The sequence below is a fragment of the Zosterops lateralis genome (assembly GCF_965231275.1).
Source record: "Zosterops lateralis genome assembly, chromosome: 3".
NCBI lineage: Eukaryota > Metazoa > Chordata > Aves > Passeriformes > Zosteropidae > Zosterops > Zosterops lateralis.
Window position 1 is genome coordinate 108,025,166 of NC_139764.1, and position 14,405 is coordinate 108,039,570.

Genomic DNA, 14,405 nt, shown 5'->3' on the forward strand with positions numbered 1-14,405 from the left:
CTGATTGTTTGGTATTGCCCTGTCCCGTGTTCCTCTTTCTTGGAGTTTTTTTTGGGATATGCAGTGAGAGTTTTCTGTCCAGGTCTGTCCTGTACTGAGCCACAATCTCACAGGCTTGCCAGTCATTTCTAGAAGAGAATTCTGAAAGGGGGGGAAACAAGTCTGGAAGGTGCAGCCCAAGATATTTGGCTTGGCCAGAATCAGTCTGTAATCCACATAAATGCCTCCCTGCATGGATGACATCTGGATCTGATGGAGCTCCTCAGGAAGGGAGTCTCAAAAACCTGTAAAGCTGAACACAGATTTATCCAATAAGTACTGAGAAGGCAGAGGTGTCTACAGGCTTGGACAATGGCTGATAAGGACTTTCAAAGAAATCAAGAGTGATATCATTGATAAGGGACACAGAACTTGGCACCTGAAGTGACAATTAAGTCCTGACATCCCTATAGACACTTAGTTTTGGCCAGGGAATTTTTTTTTTTATGAAAAGCACAAGCACATTCCAGCCAAAGCTGTTGCTGGACACAGCACCTCACCCCCATACCCATTTTACCTCAGAAACACCAACACAGTGCAGTCCCAGCAGATCCAAGAGATGTGAATGAGTCTGTACCACCATCTTTATCTGGCCCAAATACTTTCAGGTTCTGTTTCAGCAACCCTTACATCAGCTCTGCATGGCGGGCAGAGATGCCAAGCTCAGCCTAGGGGATCAGACTGGTGTGAGTCCACACCACAGGGGTGCTTTTAGTGATGGCAAATGAGAGAAGGGCCAAACAAAAGCCAAACTTTGGTCTCAGATCTGGGGAACTGAGTTGCAAATCAGGGTTGCATGTGGCATTTGACCCCTTTGGCATTGATTCTCTCACACTGAGGTGTTTTCCTTGCTAATAAACAATTTTTTGGGTTTTTTTGTGTCGATCTGTCTTTCCCTTTTGGTCACTTTCCTTTTTTTCTCTTTTTCATCACAGAAAACATGGCAAACTAAAGCCATTGGTGCAATCAAGGCCCCCACAGGGGAAAAGCCTCTAAGTGGTGCTGCTGAGAGAAGGATCCTGTATCCAGCAAGGTGTAGGTGATTTGGTACTCAGATACCTGGTCTGCAGCACTTTGCTCTTCCTTCAGCTGGACCTGAGCCCCAAGGCAACCAGTCCCTCTCTGTGTGATGGCAAGAGGGGACACAGAACTGAGGGCAAAGTGTTCTGGTAGGAGCAAATGCTCAGAGATGAGGTGCTGCCTCTTGAGATGTTTGGTTTAGGTAACTTTGAGTTTTGCCGTGTAGCTGCATCTCTATGCACTGAAATACCCCCAGTTGTCAGTTCTTAGACATTCAGATGTCTAAGGACAACTGTCATGGCTCTGAGAACCCTGGTTTTTGGAAGCTTTTTTTTCCTCTGAGGCTTCCCTCTGCCCCAGGCCAGCTCTGCAAGGGTACAGCTATGTAACCAGGGATCACAGTGCTGGGAAAACAGCCAAGGTGTGAGGAAGAGCTGGGAGACACTTCACTGGGAGCCCTGCCATGAGTTGGAGCCACATTTATATTTTCCCTCGGTCCTTGACCAAGCCACATTGTATGTCTGCTTGTGCCCAGCCTTATACCCTGCTAATCCCAACAGGGACTTGCTGAAATGACCTCCCAGCTTCACCTTGGACCTGCAGCTTTGCTATGGGCTCATTTGGTGGGACTGAGGTTTAACCTGGTCAGCAGAGCTGCTCTGCTTTCCTTGCCTGGGTGCCTCAGGGCTGTGCCCATCTCCTGCCATGCAGAGCAGCTGGCTTCTTCTGCTCCCTGGCACTGGGTCTCCTTCCCTGTGGGTTAAGCATCCACACAGGCTGCTATAATCCAAGTTCTAGGTCTATCAAAAGATGCCTCTTCATTGGTTTGCCTGGGAATTTGTCAGCTGAAACTTCCTTGGGAACATGCTGTTGCAAGTCAAGCAGGAGATGTGCTGGAGATTCCATGCCAATGAAAAGCACTTGAAGGTCCAGGGTAACATGTTGTCTAACATTTGGGATATCTCTCGTTGGTTCTGATCTGCAGTAGAATTCAGTTTCTTGTGGCTCATCTATTTTGAGTAAAAATCAGCAAATGGACTCACGAACACACAGATCAGGTGCAAAGCAAAGTCTCTTGGTGGAAGTTTATGCAACACAAACATACCAGTGCAAAAATTCTCCCAGGTGGTCCCCTCTTGGGAGGAGTGGGAGTGGCTTTCGTCAGCATTCTCTTGATAAGCAGCTAAACTGTACCAGATTCCTTCCGCTCTATGAAGAAAATAAACTTTACCCTTCCTTATTGCTCTTACAGAGCAGTTTCCTCATTTCACAGAGCTATGAGCAAACAAAGAAATCTGTTAGAAGATGAGAATTCAGGTGAACTGCCTCTTCACGTCCAGTCTGCAGATAAAAATCTGCTTAAATTCTCCTCCAGTGGAGCCAGGGTGCCTTTATCTGCTGCTCTGGCTCCAGCCTCATTGCTGTGCCCCATATTCTGGTTACTGGCCTGGGCATCTCTTTCCAGAGTCCTTAGGGTGCAGGAGCATTTGGGACTATTCAGCAATCTCCCACCTGTAAAAATGTTCCCACCTGTTTTATGAACCATAGAAGTAAGGAATTTTTCCCCAGCTTTCTATCCAACACTTTCTACTGCAAGGTCTTGGAGTCTCAGTAAATTCTCTATAATACTCACCATAGCAACAGTCAAGCCTCCTCACCTTTCCTAGACTCTGCTTTAGTCCTTCTCTAAGGCTCTGCTCCCAGTTCTCTCCTGCATTTCCAACAGACTGTCCCTTGCCTCCCAATGGTGCCTCCAATTCATTTCTGTACTTTCCATCCCTTCCTAACACCATCACTCAACTCCCATGACTCTGTCTGGCTGCTGGCCCAACAACTCTTCACTGTGTTTGACTATCTCGGCAGCTTTTCCAGCTGCTAAGCAGCCAAATGAAACATATTTACCCCTTAGGTGTTTGTTCTTTAGCCCTGCCCTGAGAAGAAACATGTTGGTATTTATTAACTTGGAGATTACAAGAAATGACAAAATGTCTGTGTGGTGGTGCATCCCCCTCTCCTCCTTGGAGTTCACCATGGTCTCAGAAATGCTCATTGAAACTTGGCCTTTACAAAGAGTCCCTGGGCTGAGCTCCTCTGAGCTTATCCAAAACACTGGCTGCTCCCAGGAACTTGTGCTGGGTAAGGAGCCCCCTGGGCTTTAACTGCCGTGGGAATTTACTTTTCTTACCTGAATAACCACCCAGGTGGAACTTTTTCAGTTTTGAACTTTCTTTGAAAGTTATGGACCTGAATTGACGCCAAGATGGAAAAGTACCGTGACCAAAACCAGCTCTTTTGTGACTCTCTAAACAGTGCAAAGGGACACTCTCTGAGCCCTCCAGGACTGCAGCAGGCTGAGACCAGCACTTTCCTCTGAGTGGGGCCTCTCTGAGCCACACAACTCCCAGGCTGGAGATACCTGGGGGGCCACAGCTGAATGACAGTGACAGATCCTGAGTGAGATCCTCATTCTCTGAGACTCAACCCTTCACCCACTGAGAAAGTGCAAAGGCATCTGGCATCAGTATTTCACTCAATTCATGAAATTTTCACAGGTATGTACCTTGTACACCCTCCTTTATGTCTGTGTATTTGTGAGTGTGAATATGCAAACACAGGATGAATGCTGCTCTCTTAGGTGTTTAAGCACTTCAGATTTATAAGTACATTAGGCCTATAAGTGAGTTACTGTTGTGTCTGTAGGAAATTCTATATTAATGTTTTGTTAAATTGTTTGAATTAAGCAATAGCATAGGTGCTACTAAATTTCAGTGCTGTTAAACCTTTCAGGCCTAAATTGTTGGTCAGGTCCAGAGCTTAGTTTAGAAAGGGGATCTGCTCTGAACCTTGTGACTCAACAGGAAGGTCTTCCTTAGTCCTTTCTATTCTTAATCTTTTCCCCCACACAGATACCCTATCAGCCTCCATGTAGATAATTTTTGGATTAATTTCAGGTTTAGATTGATTGATTTTCAGTTCTAATTTGCTTTTTCTCTGTGTACTTTTACCATCCAGTTAAGTAGGATAGTGAGCCTTGCCAACAAACTTTGTTGCACTTTCACTTTTTTATTAAATCTGCTTTTGCCAATACCTTTGGTGGTGATTCTTTAAGCAACCTTAAAACACTCATGCACCACATTCTGTCCTTCAGAGAAACTATGAGATCAATCTAAAATGTGTTATAGAAGAAATTAAGAAATGTCACAATATACAAAGCTAAAAATCAGTTTTCTTCTCCCAATACACATGGGGTTTTCCCTTATGAGTGCCAAGGATGTGTGGCCAAGGGACCTTTGTGGAATTGTTGTCTTCTTTTGACAGCAGAAAGTGTGTATCTTGTCCCAGAGCAAGGAAAGACAGCAAAGAAGAATTCGATTTAATAAAAAAATAGGTCTGGGTGCTGAACTTATGGGTCAGAAGGAACACATGGTGGTCTCATTGTCTCATTCATGTCTGCAAAGAGGAAAAAAGATCAGATTCATACAAAAGAAGTGCCTTTCATATGGAATTGTACCAAATACAAAGGTATCTGTATAGCCAGAAATGTGTGCTTTGCCTAAACATTGTCTATGCAAAAGTAATTGACTTGATGAATCAATAGAGAATATATATGTGTGTGTGTGTGTTTATTTATTTATACATATGGACTGTCTGCAAGCTGAAATTCATAAATCTTTTCTGAATTTGCCTTAAATCTTTTCTGAATTTGCCTTTCTTTGTATTTGATTACCTCTAGTCATCCGTGTGACTCCAAAGCTCCCGTGGAGGGATCTGACCTCCATGGACATTTGGCATGGTGGACATTTGGGGCAGAGGAGTGACTGGAAAGCAGCTGTATAATCAGAATGCTCTTTACCATCATGGTCCACAAAGATGTTCTGACTGGGTCAAAAGGTCTCTTTTCACTGGAAAGAATATGCAAATCTAAATATATACACAATGCCCTGATGTGTGCTTCAGTTAATGTGATGGAAATCAGACGTGGTTGCACAGCCCATGTTCTTTCACTTTGGAGTTTCTCACAGACATTAAATCCCTTCTTCTTCACCTTCTAAGCTTGGAAAACACTTTGGTACCTGCCCAAGGTATTGTACCTTAATCTCATAGATGACATTTGCTGTCAGAGCAAGGATTTTAAAGGCACACCTTCCCAGACAAGTTTATTTTCCCAACATTTACCTACGCAAGGCTTCCTCTGTCCTGTAAATAAATCAATACTGGGTAAATTGAGTACTGAGTGAAAGGACATGAGAACATAAGGAAAGGCAGTATACACATAATCTATCTCCCCACTTTGGTGCCTGTCATGGGGACAAGATGAGAAGAAGAGTTCCTGGAACTCTCTCCCTACACCCTCCCACCCTTTGCCCCAGGAGAGGAACACCATTTTTTTGAATCACAGTCAAAAACATGAACTTTCCCACCATATGGACTATGTGCCACATCGATCGGACTTCAAAAGAAAGGTCCTGGCCCTGAAAGCAATCCCAGCTGAGTTCTTCATGGGTGTGACGTGCTCCCATGCCAAAGTCTGTGCACTAGTGGAGCTTAACACTTCAAGAGATTCCCTGGCTGCCCTCCCTAAGTCCTACAGGTTCTGCTTGACTCCAGCACCAGGAGATATCCTCTTCCCTCCATCTCCATGGGTTCTGTCCATCTCACTGGTGGCACCTTCTGGATGATGACAACATTGTTCCATCTCCTTCTGCTGGTGTCTGCTCTTGCACATATCATGTCTAGCCTGAGCCTTGTCTCTTTGACATGTCAGGACCAGGACCATTCCTTGTGAACACATCCTGTCCCATCCGTGTATCTTCAGCTACTACTTGTCCCATTCCCTTGGAGGTCTGGGTCTGTACACCTTCAACACAAACGTACCCTCCTGACAGCTGGGTTTCTCTGTGTTGTTACTATTAATTCCATTCATTACTTTTATGAGTAGATAGTTATAATAATAAGTGGGAATTCCACAGCACACTGCATTGTATGGAGTCTTGAAGCCCCATGTTATGTAGGATACAGCTCTGCAGAGCTCTCCACACCCAAGCCTCTAGGGTGATGATCACTTCTGCTTGGTAGTGCACCATTAAAAAAACATTTTCTTCATTGTCCATTGTCAGATGAAACGATGGGAAAATAGGCCATTGCCTGCACCCATCCATTTAAACAGGGCCCAGCTAACCCAGAGGAAGCTGCTTGAAGTTTCAGAAAGGGATGGGTGGGTTGTGCTTTGTGGGAAGGGACTTAGAAATCCCTGGAGGAATTACCACATGTATTCTGCTAGGGAAATCCAACAATCGCATGAGCACAAAGGCTACCAGTAACAGGCGTTTTCCACTTCCTTGATTGGCTTTCACAGAAGCCCAACGAGTTCTCCATCATTCTCCAGAAGTCCCTGCTTTGGCCTGGGTCTCTGCACTGGGATTTCCTATCAGCTACGAAGGCCCTCGGTTGCCTATTGTCAATAAGTGCTTTTAGCAGATGAAGCTTTACATAACTTCAGACAAAACATGTTGTTAAAACCACAGTCCACTGGGGCAGCCAGAGCCCTAATTTAGTAATAAAAGAGCTCAGTAAGTCTAAAGGCTGAGAGAGTAGGTCCTTTATTAAGGTTGTCAGGTAGCTGTATCTCTATCTAAGCCAAATAATGAAGGAAAATGAAGGAAAGCAGCCAGCTGTTATACAAATGTATCAGATATTAGTGAATCACACAGAGGTTTACATGTATGATTGATTGCTTGGATTATCAAAAATATGGACCTTCACTTTTAAATTAAATTTCTCAGCTTCAGTTTCCCGCATTTTCTTTGTGATTTTTTCCCCCTTAGAAGATTAAATATCCATTTATCTTTTTGGCCATTCACAACTAAATGGTACATTTACACATTATTGTAGCAATCTTCCTGCTATGATGAAATTCATGCAAGTGTAGTAATTAGACTAAAAAAATCCTCATTATAAACCCAAATCACTTCAGCATAAAAGAAACCCATAAGGCTGAGCAACGACAGTGTACAACTCAAGTACTCTGAATACCCAAATTAGTTGTTCTGTCACTGCAATGAATTTCTGGTGCTTCAGGAAAAAAAGTCATCCTCAGAGACCTTGTTCATGAACATAAATATTTTCAGTTGACCACTGGCTGCAGGGAGACAGTGCAGGGCATGTTGCTCCTTTTGCTGTGAGACCGTGAAGGCTTCAGCACTAGAGTCAGTTCTAAATATATTCCTCAAGTCAGATGTATGATGAGACATTTCATTACTTCCTTCCTTCTCAGCACACTACAGCAAAATGAGTCAGGATTTGCTCTCCCCGGGATAAGCAAAGGTTAATTCTTTGCCATCTGCCAAGACAATTGAAATATCCCTTTATTGTCCACGTGCACATTAGAGCGTTGCTAGCCATGACATTCCTTGATGACAGTAGAAGCTCGTGATAAAGCAAAATACCTGCTATATCTTCTTTCTAGTGGCCCATGGCATTAATGATTTATATTGGATATAGGTAATTCCGTGCCCCAGATACAGAGGTTGCTGTCAAATAGAAGGAAATATGGATCGCACTCATTAGTCACAAGCACATAAAGATGGGATGTGTTGCCCAGGCTCCCTCTCTGTCTCTCTCCTTCTCTGTTGCTAGAAAAGCCATATGTCAGTCAGCAAGTGGGTGAGGTGTATGCAGCAGTGGAATGTCCAGTTGTCTGTTCTTGCTTTTGCAGTATGACTTGGATCAGGTAGAGTAACTTAAAAGTGATCCAGAGTGGAGATATCAGGTTGCTAAAATAAATTCTTGCTGTGTGCAGAAGGAAGGGTACTATTATATGTAGAATCTGGAGTCCCAGATGCAATTTTCCATCTTAAAACATCCTCAGAAATATGGTCCAGACACACCCCAGTCAGACCGCAAAAAACAGAGGGACAAACTGTTCTCAGCTACTTGTACAGTTAGGAGGTAGAAGCTGATAGCTCTCATCAGAGATGAGAGATGCCATGGGCCATCTGATGGGTTGATGTTGGGCCAGGGGACTGCAGTTACTTTGCAAGAACATCAGAGATGGTGCAAAGCCACAAGAGACAACAGCAAAGAGCACATTGTCCAGGGAAGTGGTGGGGGGACATGGTTTAGCCTTGGCCTCGCAATGCAGCATAAATGGTTGGACTCCATGATCTCAAATGTCTTGTCCAACCAAATCCCTTTTATGATTCTGCGATTCTAAGGAAGCCATTACAGTGTCCTTCATTTATCAGCATAACCAGGACTGAGCTGTGGGGCACCTTCCCTGCCATTCAGGGGTGCAGTCATTTGGCTAATGCTTGAAAATCCCACTCTGAGAGCCCCAACTGGAGGCAAAAGGACCCACACAGCACAGTTTATGGGCTGTTCCAGGAAAAGTTGTTCTTCTTGATGCATGAGCCTGCCCAGATTTCTTCTGCACCTTGACAAGGAGCCCTTGTGGCACAGCTGCATTGCTGGGGTGTTGCTGAACACGAGCTCCATGTGGAATGGTTCTCCATTATTACTTTTCAGAGAATCTTGGCATCTCTTGGAATGAAAGGCACCATAGCTGAATGTCTGAGGAGCACCTGCAGGCTCCAGATTATTCAGTGTAGTGAAAACTGAGACTCTCAGAACAGTTTACCCTGGGTTAAAAAAAAAAAAAAAAAAAAAAAAAAAAAAAAAAAAAAAAAAAAAAAAAAAAAAAAAAAAAGAGAGAGAGAAGCAATTTCTGTTACTTCCACATCCCTGATGACTGAAAAAGTGTTCTGCTCATCTTGAAATCACACTCCCCAGAAGCTCTTTTAGCACCCCCACCCAAGTGTCCCTCACATCCACTTTCCCCCCAGCAGAAGGAAATCGCTCAGAAAATATTTCCAGGTTCCTTCCTGGCCAGAGGTCACCTCCGTGTTTCAGAGCAGCAGGAATCACCATGTTCTCTGCCACAACAAACGGAGGAGGAAGATCTGTCCTGCCCTTCCAGCTTTCAAGCTCGTGCTTTTTAGCTGCAACTCCACCCTGCGCTGGTGGAGAAGGGATCAGTTCCCACTGATCGCAGGAAAGGGAGGTCACGGGGTTTGCTTGATTAAATCACCACAAGCCAAAAGGTTCTTTCTCCTGCTCACTGAGAATTGCTCACGGGCTGTTTAATTTGTTCCGAAAAGCAAAGCAAGACAAAAAAAAAAAAAAAAAAAAAAAAAAAAAAAAAAAAAAACACCCAAAACAAACTCCAAGCCCAAGAAGCAACAGCGCACAGGGAAAAGCAGGTGTGTCTCGAGATCCTGGGAAAACAAAGGGCAGAGGCTGAGGCAGGAGGTGACACTTGGATGGGAAGTTTCCATCCCAGCACGAGAGGACAAGTTTGGAAAAGACTCGGACAGGACCAGCACTTGTTGCCCTACAGGTATGGATGCTGTGTGTGAAATGTTGCGCTGCTTTAACGCTTTAGGGCAGGCAAGGGTGGCTTGAAGGAATTTTTGGGTCGGGATTCTGACAGTTGGTGCGAGCTTTGCATCACCAGTAAACCTGCCACAGGTTTCTGCCAGGGGAGCTGCAATCGGTACAGGTTTCATTTTGTGGTGATTAGTTGGCAGTAGGATGCTTTTGGCAGTTCAGGGTATGAATTAAGTCATTCAAGCTTCTGACAAAGTTCTACTGCCTGTTCACTTGGCTAGTGGATGCTAATAGAGGTTATGATTGCTTTAGTTTAAGCTTGGGACTGCAGAGGTAAAGAGGGGCGTGCACAGAAATGCTGTGCTAATCCTCATTTCATTTATTGCCTTCTAAGCTGTGCTGCAGAGTGTCATGGAAGGAAAAGTCAGCTGCAATAGCATTCAGAATTTTTTTCCATTTTGTTTTTACTTAGAGTGGCTGGAATTTGCAATGCAGATGCAGGCACTGTATTTTGTTATCTCTATAGAATGGTGGGTTTGTTTCTTTTGAGATCAATCTCCTTTCAGTTTTGTATTACGTGAAACTTTCTGACAGAGGAGAAGGACTTGGGTACCCACAGCCACAGACTGGGAAACTGCTGTGTACTGCTTTTGAGCATCACATTTATCTTGTTTCCATTCTTTTCTATCTGTGTTTTCAGCTGCTTGAATGAAAACAAGTTTTATGGTGTTGTGCTGGAGTGCTGCTGACAGTGTTGTGTCAGGGGGGATACAGGGAGGCTTTCTGATGCTTTCACCTGCTTAATGTCTATATCCCCAAAAGTTCTGCTCCATTTCCAAACACCTCTGGTGCAGCAGTATCCACTTTGCTTAAATGGTCATGATTCAAAAAAAACCAGCCGTGCTGTGGTGTGACCCTGTACAACCTTCTTTTTCTCTCCCATCATGAGAAAGCGATGCTCACCTGCGTGCATGAGGGGTTTTTGGATTTGGGGGAGAAATGTGTTATTGTTTGAGTGCTGTAACTCACATTTTCAATGACAGTTTTAGGAGGCAATGAGCTTGTGACAAGCAGGGGAATAGCAAGGCAAATGATGTTGTGAATTTGAAAGCCTGAGGCTCCATTTCTCCTGCTTTCATCACTTGCCGTTTCATGATGAAAATGATATTTTGCAACACATAGATTTTCCTCTCACCCAGAAAATTCCTTGTCTATTTCTGTCACTTAACCTGTCCAGTAATGTCTGTCAATATTACAGACTGAAGTGACATTTAAAGAAATTTAGGGGCAAATCTTTAGCACCTGGGTAGCAGTGACACTTGACTGAACTCAGTGATGGGTCAGCCAGCTCAGCAGGAACCTGCTCTGACTATTTGGCATCTGTCACTATTTAACTTCCCTAAATTCGTCTGAGTTTGCCTCCGGTGGTCCAGGTTTAAAAAACAAACAAAGAGAACCTGCGTAGGCACTGGGTAGATATCTTTGTCCTGATCTTCTTGGTTATTTTTATTTTTTTAACACCTCTTAGGCAGGCTTAATAAAGCAGTTCTCCAACATCTGAATTGGAGACGTGGGAAATTCCTCAAACTAGGCAGAGCTTCCTCTCATTGTTAGAACACAAAAGACCAGTGCAGCCTTTACTAGAGTTCCTTTTTTTAACCCATTCATCTTGACCAAGAAACCTACCTGCTCAGGGCTGTGATTCACAGTTTGCCAGAAGACAGCAGACAAGCATGGAAGTGAACAGCATCATACATAAGGATGTCATTATTTTGGGCTTGTATTGCACTTGATATTGAAATGGTTTGCTGCTGGAATTAATCTCAGCCTTGTGCAAGAATCATGGCTTTTTAAGATCAAATGGGATGAATCTACAGCAAAACCAAACTCCTTGCAGAAAACCATTTCCAGTTTTCCGTGAAACAGTTTCTTAGGACTGTGATCTTCAAGAGAGGTTCAATTGACATTTATGAGCAGATCCACTCCAACTGCATGTTTATATGGAGTTTATTTTTCAAATAATCCTGCATGTGGCACAGCCTGCCTGGGGGCAGTTACCACCCATGGGTTAATCTGATCCAGCACCTGCCCTGCTGGTAACGGAGCAGCAGCTCATCCCCCTTATCTGTGCTGGGCAGCATCCTGAGAGGACTGAGCCAGCACTGGGTGAGGGCAGGAACTGTGGGGCTGTGATAGTGGCCCTGAACTGGTTGTATTAGAAATGTGGATGAGATGGAATGCACAAGGTGGGTGTGCAGGAACAGGTAAAATGAGAAAGAGATGGCGAAAGATTTGCAATGGCTTGTTTCTTACTGATGGACGAATGATCCATTCCTCATTTGTTCTGCTGGAGGTTTTTTTAGGAACTATTAGCTCCTGCAGAGCAGACAGTTCACTGTAGCAGGTTGTCTAGTAATTACAATGCTATATTTGCATGTTATAATGCTGCATCAGTGGACTTTGTTAAGGAGTTTTTGACTACAATTGCAGACTATTCCAAGGGCTTATCTGTTGTTGATGGTGGCCTGGAAGAAATTTCCCTCTCACAGCCATCCCATGACATGACATGAATGTTGTAGCCTTAATCCACCATGTCTACACACAGTTTATATCTTTTTTACAAAATTCAGTTTATTCCTGTGGAGGGGTGCACTGAATTCTGCCCCCAAACCCTCCCCTCTCCATCATAATTCCCATCTGAGCAATCCAAACAAGATGGGTGTGTTGGGATTAAACAAACTTTCCTCATAAGGTGCTTTGTTTTGGATTTGTGGCTGAAACAGTGTTGATACCATATCAGTGTTTTGGCTATGGTTGAGCAGTGCTTGCAGAGCATCAAGGCTTTCCCTTTCTTCCCACTGACTCTGTAGTGAGTGGGGATGAGGGTTGGGAGGGATTACAACAGAGAAAGCTAACTTGAATTCACAAAAAGGATGTTTCAAACCATATAAAATCATGTTCAGCAACAAAAAATAGTGGTGGAAGTGAGCGTTGTGTTCCAAACCTGCCATTGCTTGGACATTTTCTGGATATACATCTGCTTGTGAGAGGTAGTGAGGGATTGCCTTCTTGTAATTTTGTTAAAGTTTCTTCTTTCTTTCTTTCCCTATTAACCTTTGTTTGTCTCAATCCCCTAGTTTTTGCACTTCTTCTCATCCTATTCTCTCCTCCATCCCTCTGACAGGTGGGCAGTAACTGAGTGGCTGTGTGGGTGTTTAGCTTCAGATTAGGATCAGCCCACAACAACATATCTAGCCCACTCTTCACACACCTTCCAATGGACCACTTTTGAATGAGCAGAAGTTTTTCCAAGCCCAGGAAAAACCTTTAAACTCCCTTGTGTCATTTCCATTGGCTGATTTACACAAAGTAATACTTGTTTCAGGAAGACCTCAAAGGTCACCTAATATCTACCATTCCTGGCACTGAATTTCTTCATTCTGGATGAAAAGGGAGCCACATCTCGTTTGCCTTCTAGGTACCTCCAGAAGTCTTGCTTTATCAGATCATTAATGCAATCACTGATGGCTTTTTCCTGCCCCAGGGTCTCTCTAAGCACCCTGTGAAGCAGAGAAAGCAAATATCATCCTTGCTTGGCAGCAGAGAACTGAGGCACAAAGATAGCCAGGGTCTGCTGACCAGGTTGGCTGCTGCCAGCCCAAGGTCTGCTTAAACTCACCTCAACAGGACAGAGACTGCTGTGGCAGCCAGGTTTGAAGGTGCTTGTGAGCAGCAGAGCTGTATGCATTCCCTATTTAAATCTTAATATGAAATATTAATTTCTAAATGCCTTCCCTCAAAACATAATAGAGCTGTGATCAAGTAAGTAATTTACTGTCCTCGGAAATTCCTCAAAACGACAGAGCTTCCCCCAATTGTTCATGCACAGAGGAAAAGCTCTCCTAGAGTTCCTGCTTCAGCTCAATCCTGTGAGCACAGGCTTGGCCCTCCATGACCATTAGACTGAGTGTGTGAAACCCATCTTCATTACAAAGATGTACCTACGTGCCTTATGACAGGTTATTCATAGAATGCCCCTTGCTCCTGAAATCACTTTATTGTGCCTTCTTGAGAGAGAAATTCTTTAAATTCCTGAATATTGTCCCTAAAATCTGGTTTGGCTGATCCTAGGTCTGAGATCCCGGATGAGCCTGTGCATACCTCAAGTGTCCCTGGCAACAGGACTGATGGCACTTCCTTCCTTCCTCTTATCCATCCTGTTTCAAGTCTATGGCTTAAAAGGTTCAACTGCTGTTCGTAAACACTGTCCCTTATTTGCAGTTAGGACGCACAGCATGTAAAATCATAGAATCACAGAATGGTTTGGATTGGAAAGGATTTTAAAGCTCATCTCATTCCAACCCTTTCCATGGGGCAGGGACATCTTCCACTATCCCACGTTGTTCCAAGTCCCATCCAGCCTGGCCTTGGACACTTCCAGGGATTGGGCAGCCACAGTTTCTCTGAGCGACCTTTGCCAGGGGCTCGTCATCCTCACAGGGAAGAATTTCTTCCTAATAATTAATCTAAACCTCTCCTCTATCAGTTTAAAGCCATCCCCCCAACTTGTCCTGTCACTCCAGCCCTTTTGTAGGCCCTTTTGGGACTGGAAGGAGCTCCAAGACCTCCCTGGACCTTTCTCTTCTTGAGGCTGAACAGCCCCAGATCTCTCAGCCTGTCCTTATAGGGGAGATGTTCTGTTTTATTATAGAAAATCGGCTTCAAAAGCTGCCTGTTCTTTCCCTAGACTCCTTGTTTCTGGACAGCCTTGCAGTGGTTCTTCCAGCACTGTTCCAGCATCATAGTACCAAACCTGGCAAATGCTTAATCCATCTGACAGCAGTTAATAGAAGTTTCCCTTGTCCCTAACGTAAGTACAGGTGCTTTTGAGTGTATTGAAGCAGAGGATGTTCCTCTAAGCCTGAAGTAAGGCTTAGATTGCCTGTAGACTCAGCAGAGAG

General features: G+C 44.1%; 1 protein-coding gene and 1 long non-coding RNA gene across 3 annotated transcripts in view; both read left to right on the top strand.

The window, feature by feature from the left end:
• The window catches only part of LOC310906932, a 226,187-nt gene extending 217,399 nt beyond the window's left edge, over positions 1 to 8,788 (top strand). The window contains exon 2 of the long non-coding RNA XR_014589500.1: positions 8,686 to 8,788. This is a non-coding gene — a long non-coding RNA (uncharacterized lncRNA). The remainder of the gene's footprint in view (positions 1 to 8,685) is intronic.
• Positions 8,789 to 9,224: 436 nt separating this feature from the next.
• Positions 9,225 to 14,405, top strand: part of ADGRF5 (adhesion G protein-coupled receptor F5) — a 40,316-nt gene continuing 35,135 nt past the window's right edge. For both annotated transcript variants that reach the window (XM_083856651.1, XM_083856652.1), the window contains exon 1: positions 9,225 to 9,454. The gene's annotated coding sequence lies outside the window, so the exon portion shown is untranslated. The remainder of the gene's footprint in view (positions 9,455 to 14,405) is intronic.